The sequence below is a fragment of the Leucoraja erinacea genome, chromosome 9 (genome assembly GCF_028641065.1).
Source record: "Leucoraja erinacea ecotype New England chromosome 9, Leri_hhj_1, whole genome shotgun sequence".
Lineage (NCBI taxonomy): Eukaryota > Metazoa > Chordata > Chondrichthyes > Rajiformes > Rajidae > Leucoraja > Leucoraja erinaceus.
Genome location: NC_073385.1, coordinates 49,734,555 through 49,750,714, shown reverse-complemented (window position 1 = coordinate 49,750,714; position 16,160 = coordinate 49,734,555). Strand labels below are relative to the sequence as shown.

The following is a 16,160-nucleotide window of genomic DNA, read 5'->3' as shown; positions in this document are numbered from 1 at the left end:
CCCCTCTCTCGTCCCCTCTCTCGTCCCCTCTCTCGTCCCCTCCCCCTCTCTCGTCCCCTCTCTCTCTCTCGTCCCCCTCTCTCTCGTCCCCTCTCTCTTCCCCCCTCTCTCTTCCCCTCCATCTCTCTCTTCCCCCTCTCTCCCCCCTCTCTCTCTCTCTTTCTCTCTCCCTTCCCTCTCTCTCTCTCTCTCTCTCTCCCTCTCTCTCTCTCTCTCTCTCTCTCTCTCTCTCTCTCTCTCTCTCTCTCCCTCTCTCTCTCTCTCTCCCTCTCTCCCTCTCTCTCTCTCTCCCCCTCTCTCTCTCTCTTCCCCCTCTCTCTCTCTCTCCCCTCTCCCTCTCTCTCTCTCCCCTCTCTCTCTCTCCCTCTCTCTCTCCTCTCTCTCCTCTCTCTCTCTCTCTCTCCCCTCTCTCTCTCTCTCTCTCCTCTCTCTCCTCCCCTCTCTCTCTCTCTCTCTCCCCTCTCTCTCTCCTCCTCCCCGTCTCTCTCTCTCCCCTCTCTCTCTTCCCCCCCCCCTCCCCCCCCCCCCTCCCCTCCTCTCTCCCCCCCCTCTCTCTCCCCCCACTTGTCACCCTGTCTCCTTCCCCTCTCTCCACCTCCCTTTGAGAGTCTGTCGCTTCAGCACAGAGACTCTCGCGGCAGCGGCGCTTCCGACGGCTCCGCGGCCCGGGACTTGCACTGTCCGGAGCGCTCCATGGCCAGAGCTGCAGCGAGCGACTCGCAGCGCCGCAAACACTTGCAAGTCCCGACTCCGCGCATCTGTTCCCGCGCTGGTTCTGCTCCCATCCCTCCCGCAGCCCCGGCTCTCCAACACCCGCAGACCATGCAGTTTATCCAAGTTTCTGATCAGCGTGAGGGTGTGAGAGTTTGCTTGAGGGCGTGAGTCTCATGCTCAAAGCGTGAGAGTTGGCAGCCCTGTGTATATGTATATGTATGTATATGTATGTGTGTGAGTGTGATATATAGAACTTTATTTCTCTCTCGTTTATCATTTAGTTTACAGTGTGCGATGTTTACCTATTCTGTTGTGCTGCAGCAAATAAGAATTTCATTGTTCTATCTGGGACACATGACAATAAAACACTCTTGAATCTGTCGACCAAGTGTTAATGATTGCTGTGTTGACCTTGCCTTTTGACACCTGGTGTTTCATGATGAGTTCTTCTATGATGGGTTCTTGTCCATGTTGATTTTCCCCCTGATCTAATTACCTATTCGTGTAAAAACCAATTTTGTCTCTCTAGTGGCTGAACAGGCTGATATTTTACTTGCTGCATTTAATTACTGAAACCCTCTTTTAGCTATTTGTCTTTTAGCATAAGCTTTTAAATCAATGTGAGGGCCAATCCATTAAATGATCTGAACAATATTATCTTGCACTGGGCAGATGTGCAAATGTAGGTGAGATGTGCCTCTTGCTAGTTGATGCAAGATGATGCTACAGAGACACTCAAGGGTGTAAACAGAGGGTGGAAGTTGCACAATAATTTATGACAAAGATGCTCTGATTCCACTAGAGGTTGAAGGATACAAAGTCAGTTTGCACTTCAGTCACTTGCAAAGTCAGCCACTTGTGCCTTCAGCTGAGCACTTGGTATGTTTGAGGAGTGTGAAAGGAGAAAATAATGTCCTTGGTGTAAGCTATTTTAAAATCAATGGTGCATTGGAGAGTTAAAGATCAGATCCCTGTTACTAATTCCCAGGGAATTTATTTTTGTTTGGGTCACTGCAGTCCTAGAAGTGTTATATCCCTTTCTATTGCACATGTCTGCACACCCCAAAGAAAAGTCCACCATGTCCTTGGCAATATTGATTAAAATGATCAAAATGTTGATCAAACTGCTTCAGAATGTTTCTCTGAAGAATATATTTGTGAGTTTTAACAGATCAGGCACCAGCAAGATTGAATATTAAACACGTATTGTATCTTGGAGTTTATTGTATTGTTTGTGATTGCTGCTCTTGAGAATAAGAATTGTTCAACTAATTGGTAAAAATATGCAACTTAATTATTTCCAACCTCTTCCTCTTTCACTTCCAATTCCAACCTTCCAAAAATAGCTTCTGTATTTATTTTCTCAAATTTATTGCTGAATGTCAAGCATGGGCTCCCACAATATCTTAGTCTCGTAAAACTTTTTGCATTGAGGCCCTCGCTCAAACTGTACTGTGGAGCACACCCTTTTATCTAGTCTCCTGGCAGATGCCAGGACTTGACTGATTCTAAATGTGGGATGGAATCTTGGCATGTACAGCTTTATTCCCTTCCAACGCAGTGCAGTCCTTTTACACTGTGCTGGGGCCATATTTCAGATTCAGATTCAATTAATATTTATGATTTTAGTCATTTTTGTTCAGCAGTGTTGTGGGAGGGAATGGCCACAATAAGAGTTCTGCTTGGCATTCTTGTTGATGTTGTCAACAAGAAATTGTTTCTTATTTCATGATTAATAAGAACAGTTTTGACTTCAAAGATGGTTTTGTTGGCTTCGCTGCTTTGTAATGGTCTTTTAGACCAAAATGATTATGATTATGCCTTAGTAATGTTTAGATTAGAGATACAGCATGGTAACGAGTCCGCTCCGACCAGTGACCACCCCGTACACCAGCACTATTCTACACACTAGGGACAATTTACAATCTTTACCAAAGCCAATTAACCTACAAACCTGCACATCTTTGGAATGTGAGAGCATCTGGGGAAAGCCCACGCGGTCACAGGGAGAATGTACAAATTCCGTACAGACAGCACCTGTAGACATGATCAAACCCAAGTCTGTCTGTTGAGTTGAACCTCTTGAAATTTGACTTCACAAATTATATATGATTTTTCAGCTGAGGCTTTCAAAGGTTTTGTAGGCCATGATTTTACAGTGATATAACCAAAGAAATGGGGGGGGGGGGGTAAATTTATAGTTGACACACGGATAAAGTTAGGCAAGAAAATGACTTTAATTGAAAAATCAAGAATTTTGAATTTGTGTTTCATTTTGTAATTATTTTAATCTTCTGTAAATGGCACTTCTATACACCTCGTTTAAGCTTTGTTAAATACGTTGCAAATTAACATGTTTCTCTCTCTCTTCATGTTTGTGTGTTCCTTGGTATATTTGTGAGTTGATATACATGTGCATGTACATATAGTTACTTTCCTCTAAACATTTTTCCATCTTTATTCATAATCTATTTTATGTGATCGCCAAGATGGTACCTTGATTATAGACTCAAAATGCTGGAGTAACTCAGCGGGACAGGCAGTATCTCTGGAGAGAAGGAATGGGTGCAGTTTCGGGTTGACCCCCTTCAGACCTTGATTATACTTTGGTTAATTCCATAGAAAATGAAGCAGTCCATGCCTGCATATAGGACCTAGTTAAAAATCAAAATCTTGCAGTGAGAAATCTGAAATTACAATTGGAAATGCTCGGCAAATCAGATGGCATTTGTGGAAATAAAATTGACTCATCAGCCTGAAGATTTAATTGGAAGGGAAGAGAGAACATGAGCAGAGAACAGGAGGAAGGGATGGCTAAAACAGGGGCAAGACCTTTAAGAAGGCCACAGTTGTGGAGAACAACTATAACTGCGATACAAATCATGGATTGATGGAAAATAGAAATCTGAAAGGAATATGAGGTGAAATGAGAACTGTTGAGAATGAGAATGCAGATGAATCTAAAGGTTGCCAAATGTCAAGCTGCTTGACATCCCATAGCGATGGGCTGGTCAGTTCTGATATAGGCTGAGAATACAATTTCTCTGAAGTTGGAGTTATATATAGAGAAGATGGCAATATGCCCAGACGGAAGAGGAGGTGCTGTTCTCATGTTGCTCTTCATTGCAATGGTGTGGGAGTCCATAGACTGATATATCAGGGTGGATAATTAAACACAACAGGAAGTTCAAGATTGTTGTTTAAGTAGAAAAGGCATGTTGGTATCTTCTGATGTAAAACTACTTGTACGTCATGTTTTGTGGGGGCTATTATGGCATTTTTCTCTTATCTAACCACAGTATGTTCCCCTGTTCGTATTTCTAAAACCGGCCCTGGTCCAAAGTATCATTCCCCAAAGAATGCTTAACTTTGATCCTGCTGCGTTAGCCATTTCTGTTTTTGCTGTCACCAATTAATGATAGATCTGATACTTGCATAGGATGACTCAGTAAAGCCTACCATAACTGTCACATTTCCCACGAAGGAGAGAGTGCTCCCTGTAGGGGTGATCAGTGCTACAGTTCCATACCCATCATCAAATTTTTATATTTAATTGGTCTGTTTCATAGTTATAGAGTTATACAGCATGGAAACAGACACTCTGGCCCAATTTGTCAATGCTGTCCAAGGTGTCCCACCTAAGTAAGTCCTATTTTGGCTACAAAGCTTTCCCATCTGTGCACATTTCCAGGTTTTTTTTCTGGAGTTGAACAAACTAGGTTTTTGAAGTTGGCCACTCCTACCTGTTTTTCTGCTGCATTTTGTCTTAAAGCTGTTTATAACCATTGCCAGCCTGGAAGGGGGGAAAAAAGATTTTGTTTACAAGGCCAAAACAGATGGCATAGTGGTAGAGTTGCTTCCTTAAGGGTCTGTCCCACTTGCTGATTTTTTGGCGACTGCCGGCATCATTGACTGACGTATATCAGGTCACATAAAAGTCGCGGTGTGACGCGGCGTGATGACGTATTAACGCACGGTGTTTCCTCAAGTGTCGCGACATTGTTTTGTCGCCGCTGGATTTGGAAATGTTCTAAATCTTTCAGCAACCCTGAAACGTCAGTCAATGATGCTGGCAGTCGCCAAAAAAATCAGCAAGTGGGATAGGTCCCTTACAGTGCCAGAGACCTGGGTTCGAACCTGACTATGGATGCTGTCTATATGGAGTTAGTAAGTTTTCTCTGGTTTCCTCCCACACTCCAAAGATGTTCACGTTTAGGATAAAGGGCTTCAGTAAATTGTCCCTAATGTTTGAAGAACCATGCTAGTGTACTAGTGTATGATCGCTGGTTGGCACAAACTTGGTGGGCCGAAGGGCCTGTTTACGCGATATATCTTTAAAGTCTAAAGGCCATTTAGTCGATCTAGTCCATGCCAGCTCCTGATAATGCAATCCAGTCGGTCCCTTTTGTGGCAGCCATCTACATTATACATTGTACAAAAGGGAAAACAATTCCTGTTGAATGGTCTGGGAGATGTAACTATATAGACAATCCAGTGATACCATTCTGCACAACTCCACCTTAACAAAATGTTGTTTTTTTCCGCCTCTCTAATATTGCACCCGAGTCATGCATACAGACATGACGCATCTAATTCTATTCGGATCTGAAATGTTGCAACATTGGGCAAAAGAAGTGAGTTTTTGAGAAACTGGTGAAAATGTGTGATAGTTGCGGTAGAGTTGCTGCCTTATAGCACTTGCAGTCCTGGTGCTATCTGTATGGAGTTTGTACGATCTCCCCGTGACCGCGTGGGTTTTCTCCAAGATAATCGGTTTGCTCCCACCCTCCAAAGACGTACAGGTATGTTGCGTAATTGGCTTGGTGTATGTGTAAATTGCCCCTAGTGTGTTTAGGATAGCGTTAATGTGCAGAGTGATTGTTGGTTGGTGCTGACTCGGTGGGCCGAAGGGCCTGTTTCCACGCTGTATCTCTAAACAAATTAAATATTTTGGTGTCAACAAGTTCAAGCCCAAGTTACACTTATTATCGCGTGCACCAATTGGTACAGTGAGATTTGAGTTACCATACAGTTATATGAATTAAAAAAGGAACACAATACATGATAGAGTTTAACATAAACGTCCCCACACAGCGGAATCAGCGTTCCCACTGTGAGTGAAGGCAATAAAGTCCGGTCATCTTCCTCTTTGTTCACCCATGGTCGGGGCTTTTGAGCCCTCCGCAGTCGCCGCTATAGCGTCCCGATGTTAAGGCCCTCTCGCCGGGATGATCGGAACTCTGGCATCCGAGCGGAAGGACACTATTTCCCCCCCCCCCCCCCCCCCCCCCCCCCCCCCCCCCCCCCCTCCACCCTAAAAAAAGACTAAGAAACCTCTAAAAGATACTTTTAGACAGACAAAAAATAACTAAAAGGGTGAAAGGACGGGCAAACTGCTGGCGAGGCTGCCGCACGTGGCGCCCCCCGATGACGCAATGACCAATTACTATGGTTTAAGTTTGTTTATTTGCATTCTATGCAAACACATCAGATGTGCTACAAATATATACAACCAAGTCAAACTCGAATATCATAGATAGAGCAAAGGGGAAGATACAGAGTCCAGAATGTAGTAGTTCTCAGCATTGTAGCGCATCAGCTGAACTCAATGAAATTTATGCCACCTCGTACTTCATACAAATAGCTATCCTTCACTAGCAAAAATTAGTTATAGTGCAAGGGGCATCACTATACAAATCCAAGTATGTGAACTTGTATCACAAGTTTCGTCACGAACCATTCCCTCTCCAACTAGGTCACTCTTGGGAATATTAATTTCCCACCTAGTCAAGTTAACTCTTGTAGTGTGAAGTTGGCATTGAGCCCTTCCTGGATTGTATAAATCAATTCCATAATGGGCAGTTTATTTGTCAACTGAAGGCTTTTTTTTTTGCCTTAAATTGATGAAAAGATACAGCAATGAAATGAGCCCTTCAGCGCATTGAATCTATGATTGATCCATTTGTCACCCATTTTCACTAGTTCTATGTTACCCACTTTCGCATCCACTCCCTACACATTAGTGATAATTTATAGACCAATTAACCTCCAAACACGCACATCGTATGGATGTAGGAGGAAACGGGAGCACCCAGGGGACACCCATGTAGTCATTTGAACAATGTGCGAACTACACACTGACAGCACCCAAGATCGGTTTCTGGTGCTGTGAGACAGCAGCTCTCCCAGCAACGCCACTGTGTTGCCTTTAATTACCTAATTTTACATCATCTGGTTGGAGGATTCAGAATTCATGGCACAAAATTATTTTTCATTTGTATTCCTGCAAGTTATACACCAAACCAACCAATTTTTATTTACATTCAGAGGCATTGCCTTTTGCATTGTCAGCGTTTATTATCCTGATCTTATTTAATCGACAATCTGGGTAATATTCTGGTTGATTTTCCAGCGCTGCTTTGTTCAGGAGGATTCATGTGCTGAAAACGTTTGGGTTATAACATGGGTCTTACAAAGGTGCATGTTGCGACTCATTTCATTTTTGCTTTTGAAGCCCTAACACATCTCCTAATGTCAGTTCGCCTTCCCTTGAGTTAGAATGGTGGTCTATTTCAAGAGTCTATTTTCACAGCTCTTGGGCCTGTTCTGCTGTTTCCAACCATTTCGAGAGATAAGTGAAATTAAAGCATTCAAAACCGGCATCAATATTGTTTACTTTAGTGTACTGTCATGCTCACCGAGGAACAGTGAAAAGCTTTTTTATTGTGTGCTATCTAGTCAGCAAAAACACTATCCATGTTTTCAATCAAGCTGCCCACAGGGTACAGATACAGGAAAAAGGGAATAATGTTTAGTGCACGTTAAAGTCCACTAAAATCCGATTTAAAATAGTCCGAAGGTCTCCAATTAGATAGACTGTAGGTCAGGATCATTTTCCAGTTAATGATAGCTTTGAACAAAAGTAGTTACATGTACAGTTGTTCATAAGTTCAAGGAGCAAGAAGTTAGAAACATAGAAACATAGAAATTAGGTGCAGGAGTAGGTCATTCGGCCCTTCGAGCCTGCACCGCCATTCAATATGATCATGGCTGATCATCCAACTCAGTATCCCGTACCTGCCTTCTCTCCATACCCCCTGACCCCCTTAGCCACAAGGGCCACATCTAACTCCCTCTTAAATATAGCCAATGAGCTGGCCTCAACTACCCTCTGTGGCAGAGAGTTCCAGAGATTCACCACTCTCTGTGTGAAAAAAGTTCTTCTCATCTCGGTTTTAAAGGATTTTCCCCCTTATCCTTAAGCTGTGACCCCTTGTCCTGGACTTCCCCATCATAGGGGAACAATCTTCCTGCATCTAGCCTCTCCGGGGGGGGCGACACAGGAGGAGGACATTGGTGGTGGGACTGTTTTGAGAGGTGGGGGATGATTTTGGATGAGAGAGATGTTGGTCCCCAGGCAGTAATCCGGATTTTAAAAACTCAGTGAATAAAAAGCTGTTAAAAACTCCGCTTTCCGCGAGTCATTGGTGGTGGGACTGATGATCGAGGATGCCGATTGGATGAGAGAGATGTCCGTCAGCAGGCAGTAGGGGGAGGGAGACCATGATGTTTCAACACGATGATTGGAGGAGGGAGGTGTTGGCCAGAGAGGGAAGTAGGGGGGTGGGACTGAGGATAGAGCGTGATGATTGGAGGAGGGAGATGTTCTGGTGGAGCAAAATCAGAGCGGAGCTTGAATCGGCCCGTTCACGGGGCTCTTCATCGCCCCACCCGTTGCAGCTTAAAATCGGCCGCGGGATCTTCCACCGCCTTGCGGTCAAATTGCTGCGTCGAGGCAATCGAGGCTCCCGATGTTGAAGGCCCCGCCAGGCGATGAAAGGCCCCGCGAACGGGCCAATTGAAGCCCCACGATTCGGGGCGGACGAAGCTGCTGTTGCTGGTGTTCGGAGTCGGTCACCGACCAGGTCAGTTGCGGATGTTACAGGCCACAGGGCCCACGGCCGAAACCTCGTGTAGGTGCGCATGGCTGGCAAGAAATTGTGTCCCCCCCCCCCCCCCCCCCCCCCCATGTTTTGACAACAATTTCAGTACCTGCTCTCAACCCCATTCTCACGACTTCTCCCCAATACTCCTGAGTTGTGATTTATGTTCTTTCGTCTTATTTGTTGTTTTGAAGTAGGTTGGGATGGATGGCTTGTCTGGTGATGATTGCTGTTGTTGTCGTACCAGTTCAGATGTTTGGCAATGGGCCATATTCCCAGTTTTAGTGGCCACTGGTGCAGAACATAATGATGTGACAGCATCATAAGTCCCACACAAAATGCCACTCCCAGGCTTCTCCTGCCAACTATTTTGAAGGGCAACTCACAGGCACAGTAAGCAATTGTGTGTTGTTGGAAATAAGCTCTTCATTTACAACTTGGAGCACTTTTTCTGCAGTAAAACCTGGGAAACTTTGGTTTGCCACTCTGGGTTATAAATATTGCACCTGGAAGCTTTACTCAAATGATGTTAGGAATCTGGCATCTTTGTAATTGCCTGTCAGGGTAGTTTGTGAGAGCTAGTACAAGAAGTTTGCCAAAGCAGATCCCTTAGGAGGCATACCTCAACCATGAATACAAATTGTACACATAGATTCTGCAGCCTCAGGAATTTACTGTTTGTATTCGGTTGATATAAAAAGTAGCATTTGTTATTCATTAACATGCCTGCTCTTTATAGACATTATCCCTTTATGTTGGGTGCCTTTTAATTGGCCCATCATTTGTTAAGAATACTATAGAATGAAGCTGTATCCCTTCTGAAACAGGAACAAAAATGTAGGCTTTCAGAGTTGGGGAGTATGTACACATCAATTATTCAAACCAGTTGCTTTAGGATAAGAATGGATTCATCCTAGCTTCCTGTGGGAATATTTTGGAAATATGCTACATATAAAGATACTTGTTCATAGGCACAATGCTTTGTCAATAAAATCTGCAGTAAATTCCATTACAATCCTCTATATTAAAAAAAAAATAGATTCCTATACAGATCAAAGAACTGCATTGGATGCATTTATTAACAAGGTCTTTTATTTCTTTTTGCAGGGTAATTTTCAATGAAGATTTCTCTGTCAGACCCTCTTTCTAACAACAGGTACCTCCATTCATTTATTTTGTTCACTCGATGTATTTCTTCAGCTGGATGACAAAAACATGGGAAACTTGTCCATCGACTGTACAAGTCCTGCTGCATTTTAATGTTTCTCGTTAAAAGAATAAGTTGGGCTTTTTTTTTTGGAAAAGCGGAAGAATATTTTAAGATTGCGCTGCAATTGCGTAGTTTATCAGATCGGTAATTTTCCCCAAGTTTTTGTCATTGGCTCAGAGGGTTATTTTACTTGTTTATTGCAGACTATGTAGTGGTCAATGTTGGGTGTATTATTGAAACAAAACTGATAGCAGAAACAGATATATTGCTCAGAAGCAAATGTCATAACACTATAAGGCACTTGTTTGACTTGAATATTTTTTGCTGGTATTTTATACAGGTCTAACCCAGCATGTAAATTTGCTGTATTGTGCACAATTTGTGAATTGTATAATTTATGATTCTAGTAAGTATGAGGAAGGGTGTTGGGTCAAAATGTTACCTATTCAATGCTGTTTGACCCGCTGAGTTACTCCAGCATTTTCAGCTTTGTACTCTTCATATTCCTTCATATCTCTTATTCCCTCTCCCCAGCCTTTTATTCTGAAGAAAGGTCTCGGCCCAAAACGTTTTCTATTCCGTTTCTCCAGAGATGCTGCCTGACCTGTTGAGAATTTTTATACTGACGAATTGTAATGTTTATGTTTGCCTAAAATAAGACACCTTGATAGTGTCTACTGTGATGTTCAAAGGAAAGACTCTGAATTGAAGTGTTTTTGTGTCCATCCCAGTTTTCATATCTTCTCTCTCAAATGTAATACTTTTTTGTAGGGACATGACGTCATCTTTGTTCAAACTTGGTGCTGTGGTAAGCACTGGTGGCAATATTAACTGAATACCAGAGGAGAAAAACCAGCCTTGCAATGTTATTTAGAAACACTTCAGATAACAAAACCTAATTTGGTGAACCATCAGCAACTTTAAACAAAAATGTTGCTAGATTCTTTTTGCAGATTTATTTCAGTGTAAGCTGAAAAAATGTTGCACATTTAATGTGTGTTTGGTGATATGGCGTTTAATCCAAATTTCCCACAGCAGGAAATATTGATGATCATCAAATCACAGAACTTTGCCTGAAGCAGCTTTTGAATTGATTGCAACTCATCATTAAATAATGTTTCAATTGCAAAATAGGTCAACTTGAGAGGAATAAAATTCTACAGCCATGTTCCACTTTCAGTTCGACTTCTGTGCGAGAACATTGAGAAATCTATTTGGTTGATGTTATTAATTTTCCAACAAATTTCCATCTGTTCAACTGGCCCAACTTATTCCAAGTTTCTAACAATGTGCAACTCTGTTACCATTGCATTCACAGAGCAGAAATAGAAACAGTCGTAGCTTGTCTTATTTCTTAAATGGTAAGGCTTTTATTGGCTAGATACACAGTGCCCTCCATAATGTTTGGGACGACCCGACATTTATTTATTTGCCTCTGTACTGCACAATTTGAGATTTGTAATAGAAAAAATCACATGTGGTTAAACTGCACATTGACAGATTTTATTAAGGGTATTTTTATACATTTTGGTTTCACCATGTAGAAATTACAGGTGTGTTTATACATGGTCCCCCCCCATTTCAAGACATCATAATGTTTGCGACACATGGTTTCACAGGTGCTACATGACATTATGGAGGGTTTTAGCGGCACCTAGTGGTGGGGCTGGGAAGTCAGAACCCTCGTCATTGGTCGGTACTGTCACGTGACCGCGGGGGTTCGTTTGTGGGCTTTTAGTTGGTAATTAGCGCTCATCTCGCATCGACAGGCGCTGTATCCGTTAGCTAGACTAGGTACGCATTATTACGAGCTTTTGGTTGTGTTTTGTTAATAAAAACCATTTCACTCAACCTGCCTGGTCTCACTACATTGGTGACCCCGACGATCCAAACTTTTTTCAGGTCCGAAAATGAACGCCGCCAAAATCCTCAATGCCAACCCCGCCCAGCAGAATGTAGTTTCGCTTCAACTGCTTGTTTTCTGAGCAGTCCAGCCTCGTGTAGTTTCAGCACAACCAGGCCCAGTTCCAAATCCGTCAAATAATCGCGGATTCCATTAAATACATGGTCGGCGATCTCAATCAGGAAACCACCACACGATTGCTCCCTTACCTCCAAAATCCGCCAGCTGACAACAAATACGAGGGCCTCACAGTGCTGCTGCGTACTTTCGGGCTCAGCCGCCACAATCGCGCGGCCAGGCTCCTGCACATGGGCGGCCTCTGTGACCGCAAGCCGTCGGTGCTGATGAGTGAGATGCTGTCGCTGATGGATGGTCACCTGTCTTGTCTCCTTTTCGAGTAGGCTTTCCTGGAGCAGATGCCTTATGACATCCGCCTGCTCCTTGCCGTGTGCGACTTCAGCGACCCCCTGCAACTCGCCGAGCAGGCGGACGAACTGCGGCTCGCCAAGCAGCAGGACGGCGCTTCCATCAGCCGGATATCCGCAGCTCCGCAACGGCCTCAACGTTCCGTTCCACCGTCAACCGACGGCGCAGTGCCGCAGCTGTCTGTCGCGGAGCTCAGTAAGCGCTGGTGGTGTTACTGCCACCAATGCTGGGGTGCGGAGGCTCACCGATCACAACTAGAGGCTATTGCGGTCGGCCAGACATTTCACCTTATCATCTGGGACCGCCATTCTGGGCACAGATTCCTCATGGACACCGGGGCTGAGATCAGCGTACTGCCTCAGTCCAGGGTCAATACCCATTATGGTAAGCGAGACCCTGCCCTGACCGCCTTCAACGGCAGCCTCATCCGAACTAATTGCACTCGCACCGTTCCCCTCATCTTCGGCTCCCGCCATTACACATGGCCATTTACCATCGTGGACGTCTCCCAGCCATTGCTAGGCGCTGATTTCTTACGGGACTATTGCCTATTGGTTGATGCCCTGGGCCAGCGCCTCGTTCATCCCGAGACCCTCCAGCATGCGTAACCGCGGCTCGCGGTTTCCTCCAGCCCGCATCTCGGATCAGTGTCTGATGCGGACTGTGCGTATGCTCAGATTCCGGGCGAGTTCCCGGAAATCCTGACCCCCCACAGTTTAAATCTGCCACCCCTAAGCACAGTGTTGTCCACCACATCCTTACCACCGGCCCTCCGCTCCACACACAGGCGTGCAGGCTCTCGCCCAGCAAGCTGCGATTGGCTAAAGAGGAGTTCCAGCGTATGGAGGATATGGAGATTGTGTGGCGCTCCGACAGTTCATGGGCTTCCCCACTCCACATGGTCCCCAAGTCGTCCGGTGGGTGGAGACTGTGCGGGAACGACTGCCGCCTTAATAACGCCACGACTGCCGACTGCTACCCAGTCTCCGCACATCCAGGATTTAGACGGGGCCAAACATTTTTCCAAAGTTGATCTGGTGCATGGGTACCACCAGATCCCCGCCCACCCTGATGATATGCCTAAGACCACCATTGGACTTCGTGCTCGTCTACCTGGATGACATTCTGGTCACCAGCCGCTCCCGCCAGGAGCACTGCGCACACCTCCGGATACTGTGCCAGTGGCGGCCTGGGTCATGCGGCCTTTGTTCCAGTGTCTAGCAAGCAAGCAGCGGGACCTGGTGTGGGATGCGGAGACCACGGCCACTTTTCACAGGGCCAAGGAGGCGCTAGCTAACGCCGCTATGCTCATGCACCTGTGGCTGCTGCCCCGACCGCCCTCTCCATAGACGCTTCAGATACCACCGTCGAGGGGGGTCCTCAAACAGTTTATTGACGGTTGCTGGCAGCCACTCGCCTTTTTCAGCCGTTACCTGCGCTCCCCCCCCCCTTCCACCCCGAGCAGAACTACCGTGCATTTGACCGTGAGCTCCTGGTCCTCTATTTGGCAGTTCGGCACTTCCGATATTTCCTGGAGGGCAGACCCTTCACGGCTCTCACCGACCACAAGCAACTCACTTTCGCGTTCGCAAAGTTGTCTGACCCCTGGTCCGCTCACCAACAACAGCGCCTGCCGTTTATTTCAGAGTTTACCACCAGTGTCCAGCACGTAGCGGGTAAGCGCAACCAGGCCGCCAACGCCTTATCTCGTGCTGCTATTCATGCCGTGCTGTTGGTAGCCCGTAGATGAAATGCTTCCCTTCCGCACTGCGGGGGTTTGGGGTTGGAGGACGTCCTACTCGGGCCCTCGGGCGTTACGGTCCTTTGCGATGTCTCCACTGAGCAGCCGCGACCCATCGTCCCTACGGTTTGCCGACGGCGTATTTTTGACTCCATCGACAACTAGTCCATAGCCTCCACAGGCAGGTTGGGGCCTGCAATCCCTGCCAAACGTCCAAGGTCGAGCGTCATGTGCATGCGCCTCTCCAAGATTTTGGATCGTCCCTCAACAGCAGTTCAATCACATTCACATCGACCTGATGGGTCCCCTGCAACCGTCCCGAGGTGTCACCCACCTGCGCACCATTGTGGACCGTTTCACACGGTGGCCCGAGGCCGTACCGCTCCCTGACACCTCTGCTGCCGCCACTTGTGCCGGGCTCTCGGGGCCCACTGAGTGGCACGTTTTGGAGTTCCCGCCGACATCTCTTCAGACCGTGGTGCTCAGTTCACCTTTGCCCTGTGGTCGGCTATGGCCCAGCTGTACGGCGCTCAGCTGCATCACACTACAGCGCACCATCCTCAAGCCGAGTGTTTTCAGCGGCACCTGAAGTCCTTGTTGAAGTCACGGCTCATGGGCCATGATTGGGTGGATACATTGCCGTGGGTGTTGCTGGAGATCCGTAGGGCCCCTAAGGCGGATTTGGCCACGTCATCTGCTGAATTGGTTTACAGGTCCCTACTGAAGGTACCTGGCTATTTTCCTCCAGCGGATTGGGGGCAGCAGGAACCCCCTTCATCTGTGTTGGCGCACCTCCGTGAGAAAGTGGGTAGGTTGGCCCCTGTCCCGATCTCTTGCCATGGTGTTGCTCCATCCTATGTCCCGCCTGCATTCTACGACTGCCACTTTGTTTTCCTCCGCAGAGACTCACACCGTACTCTGCCGCAGCGCCCTTATGAGCGTCCCTTCCGTGTATTGCAACCCGGCGTCGCAACTTTTGTTTTGGATGTCGGGGGCCGGCAGGAGGTCATTTCAGTGGCCAGCCTCAAGCCTGCCCACCTGGATGTCGACAGCCCGGTGTTGGTGGCCCAACCCCGTCGTAGAGTTTGTCCACTGGCCATCCCGCTTTCACCGGTTGCACCTGTTGTGCCTGTTCCTCCTGTCTCCACACGGTCTGGCCACATGATTCAGATTCCTGCTTGTTTTCTTTCCTCTGGTTCTGGTAGGGGGGGGGGTGTGTGTGGGTCCTGTAGCGGCACCTAGTGGTGGGGCTGGCAAGACAGAACCCTCATCAATGTTCGGCATTGTCACGTGACCGCAGGGGTTCGTTTGCGGGCTTTTAGTTAGTAAATAGTGCTCCTTGCATCGACAGGAGCTGTATCCATTAGCTAGACTAGGTACACGGTATTACGAGCTTTTGTTTGTGTTTTGTTAATAAAAAACATTTTGCTCAACCTGCTTGGTCTCACTCGAGGGCACTGTATAGTGAACGATATTTCCAGAAAGCAGGAAGAAATGAATGAAACTATCAGAAAGACTTCTTCATCCATTGGAATTGCTGGTTGAACAATAATAGTTGCGGAAAATGGGGTGAGAAAGTGGAAGCCTGGGGATCTTCAGTGAGCTCATTCGTTACTATTTCAGAAATGCAAAGGAAATCTTGGTGAGGGAATGTTGACATCATATTTCCTATCCCTTCCATTTCTCAATATGGAAATTGTCAGTAGCTGCCAGACATACTTATTTCTACTTATCGCTGGCCAAATGCTGAGAATCGAGACACAAGAGACTGCCGGTGTCGGAATCTGGAGCAAAAAACAAACTGCTTGAAGAACTCGGCAGAAACTGTGGAGGCTGACGGCTGATCAATGTTACAGGTTATGACCTTGCATCGGGTTGGAAGGTCTTCAATTGAATCGTTGATGATCCCTTTACCACTGTAGATGCTCCTCAATGCGCTGAATTCATCCAAGTGTGTCTTTTTTGCTGAGAATAGGCCCACATGTATTCCTGTCAAATTCGACCTTGCCATTTCCAGCTCTATACACAGAGGAACATCAGAACCCTCAGGGCATGCATAACCTTCCTTCCTTTATATAAAGAGGCTAATTATTCTGTGTATGCACACTGTACTCAGCGCTAATTTAATGGGACTCATTAACCTATCAATATAAAAACAATCCTTCTGATTTTGCGTACTCATGCTTTATATTTTGGCTTTGTATTTTGAACAACCGCATGTCT

General features: G+C 46.1%; 1 protein-coding gene across 4 annotated transcripts in view; it reads left to right on the top strand.

The window, feature by feature from the left end:
• Positions 1 to 16,160, top strand: part of LOC129700355 (alpha-(1,6)-fucosyltransferase-like) — a 664,773-nt gene that overhangs the window by 102,176 nt on the left and 546,437 nt on the right. For all 4 annotated transcript variants that reach the window (XM_055640772.1, XM_055640767.1, XM_055640769.1 and 1 more), the window contains exon 2: positions 9,765 to 9,813. The gene's annotated coding sequence lies outside the window, so the exon portion shown is untranslated. The remainder of the gene's footprint in view (positions 1 to 9,764; positions 9,814 to 16,160) is intronic.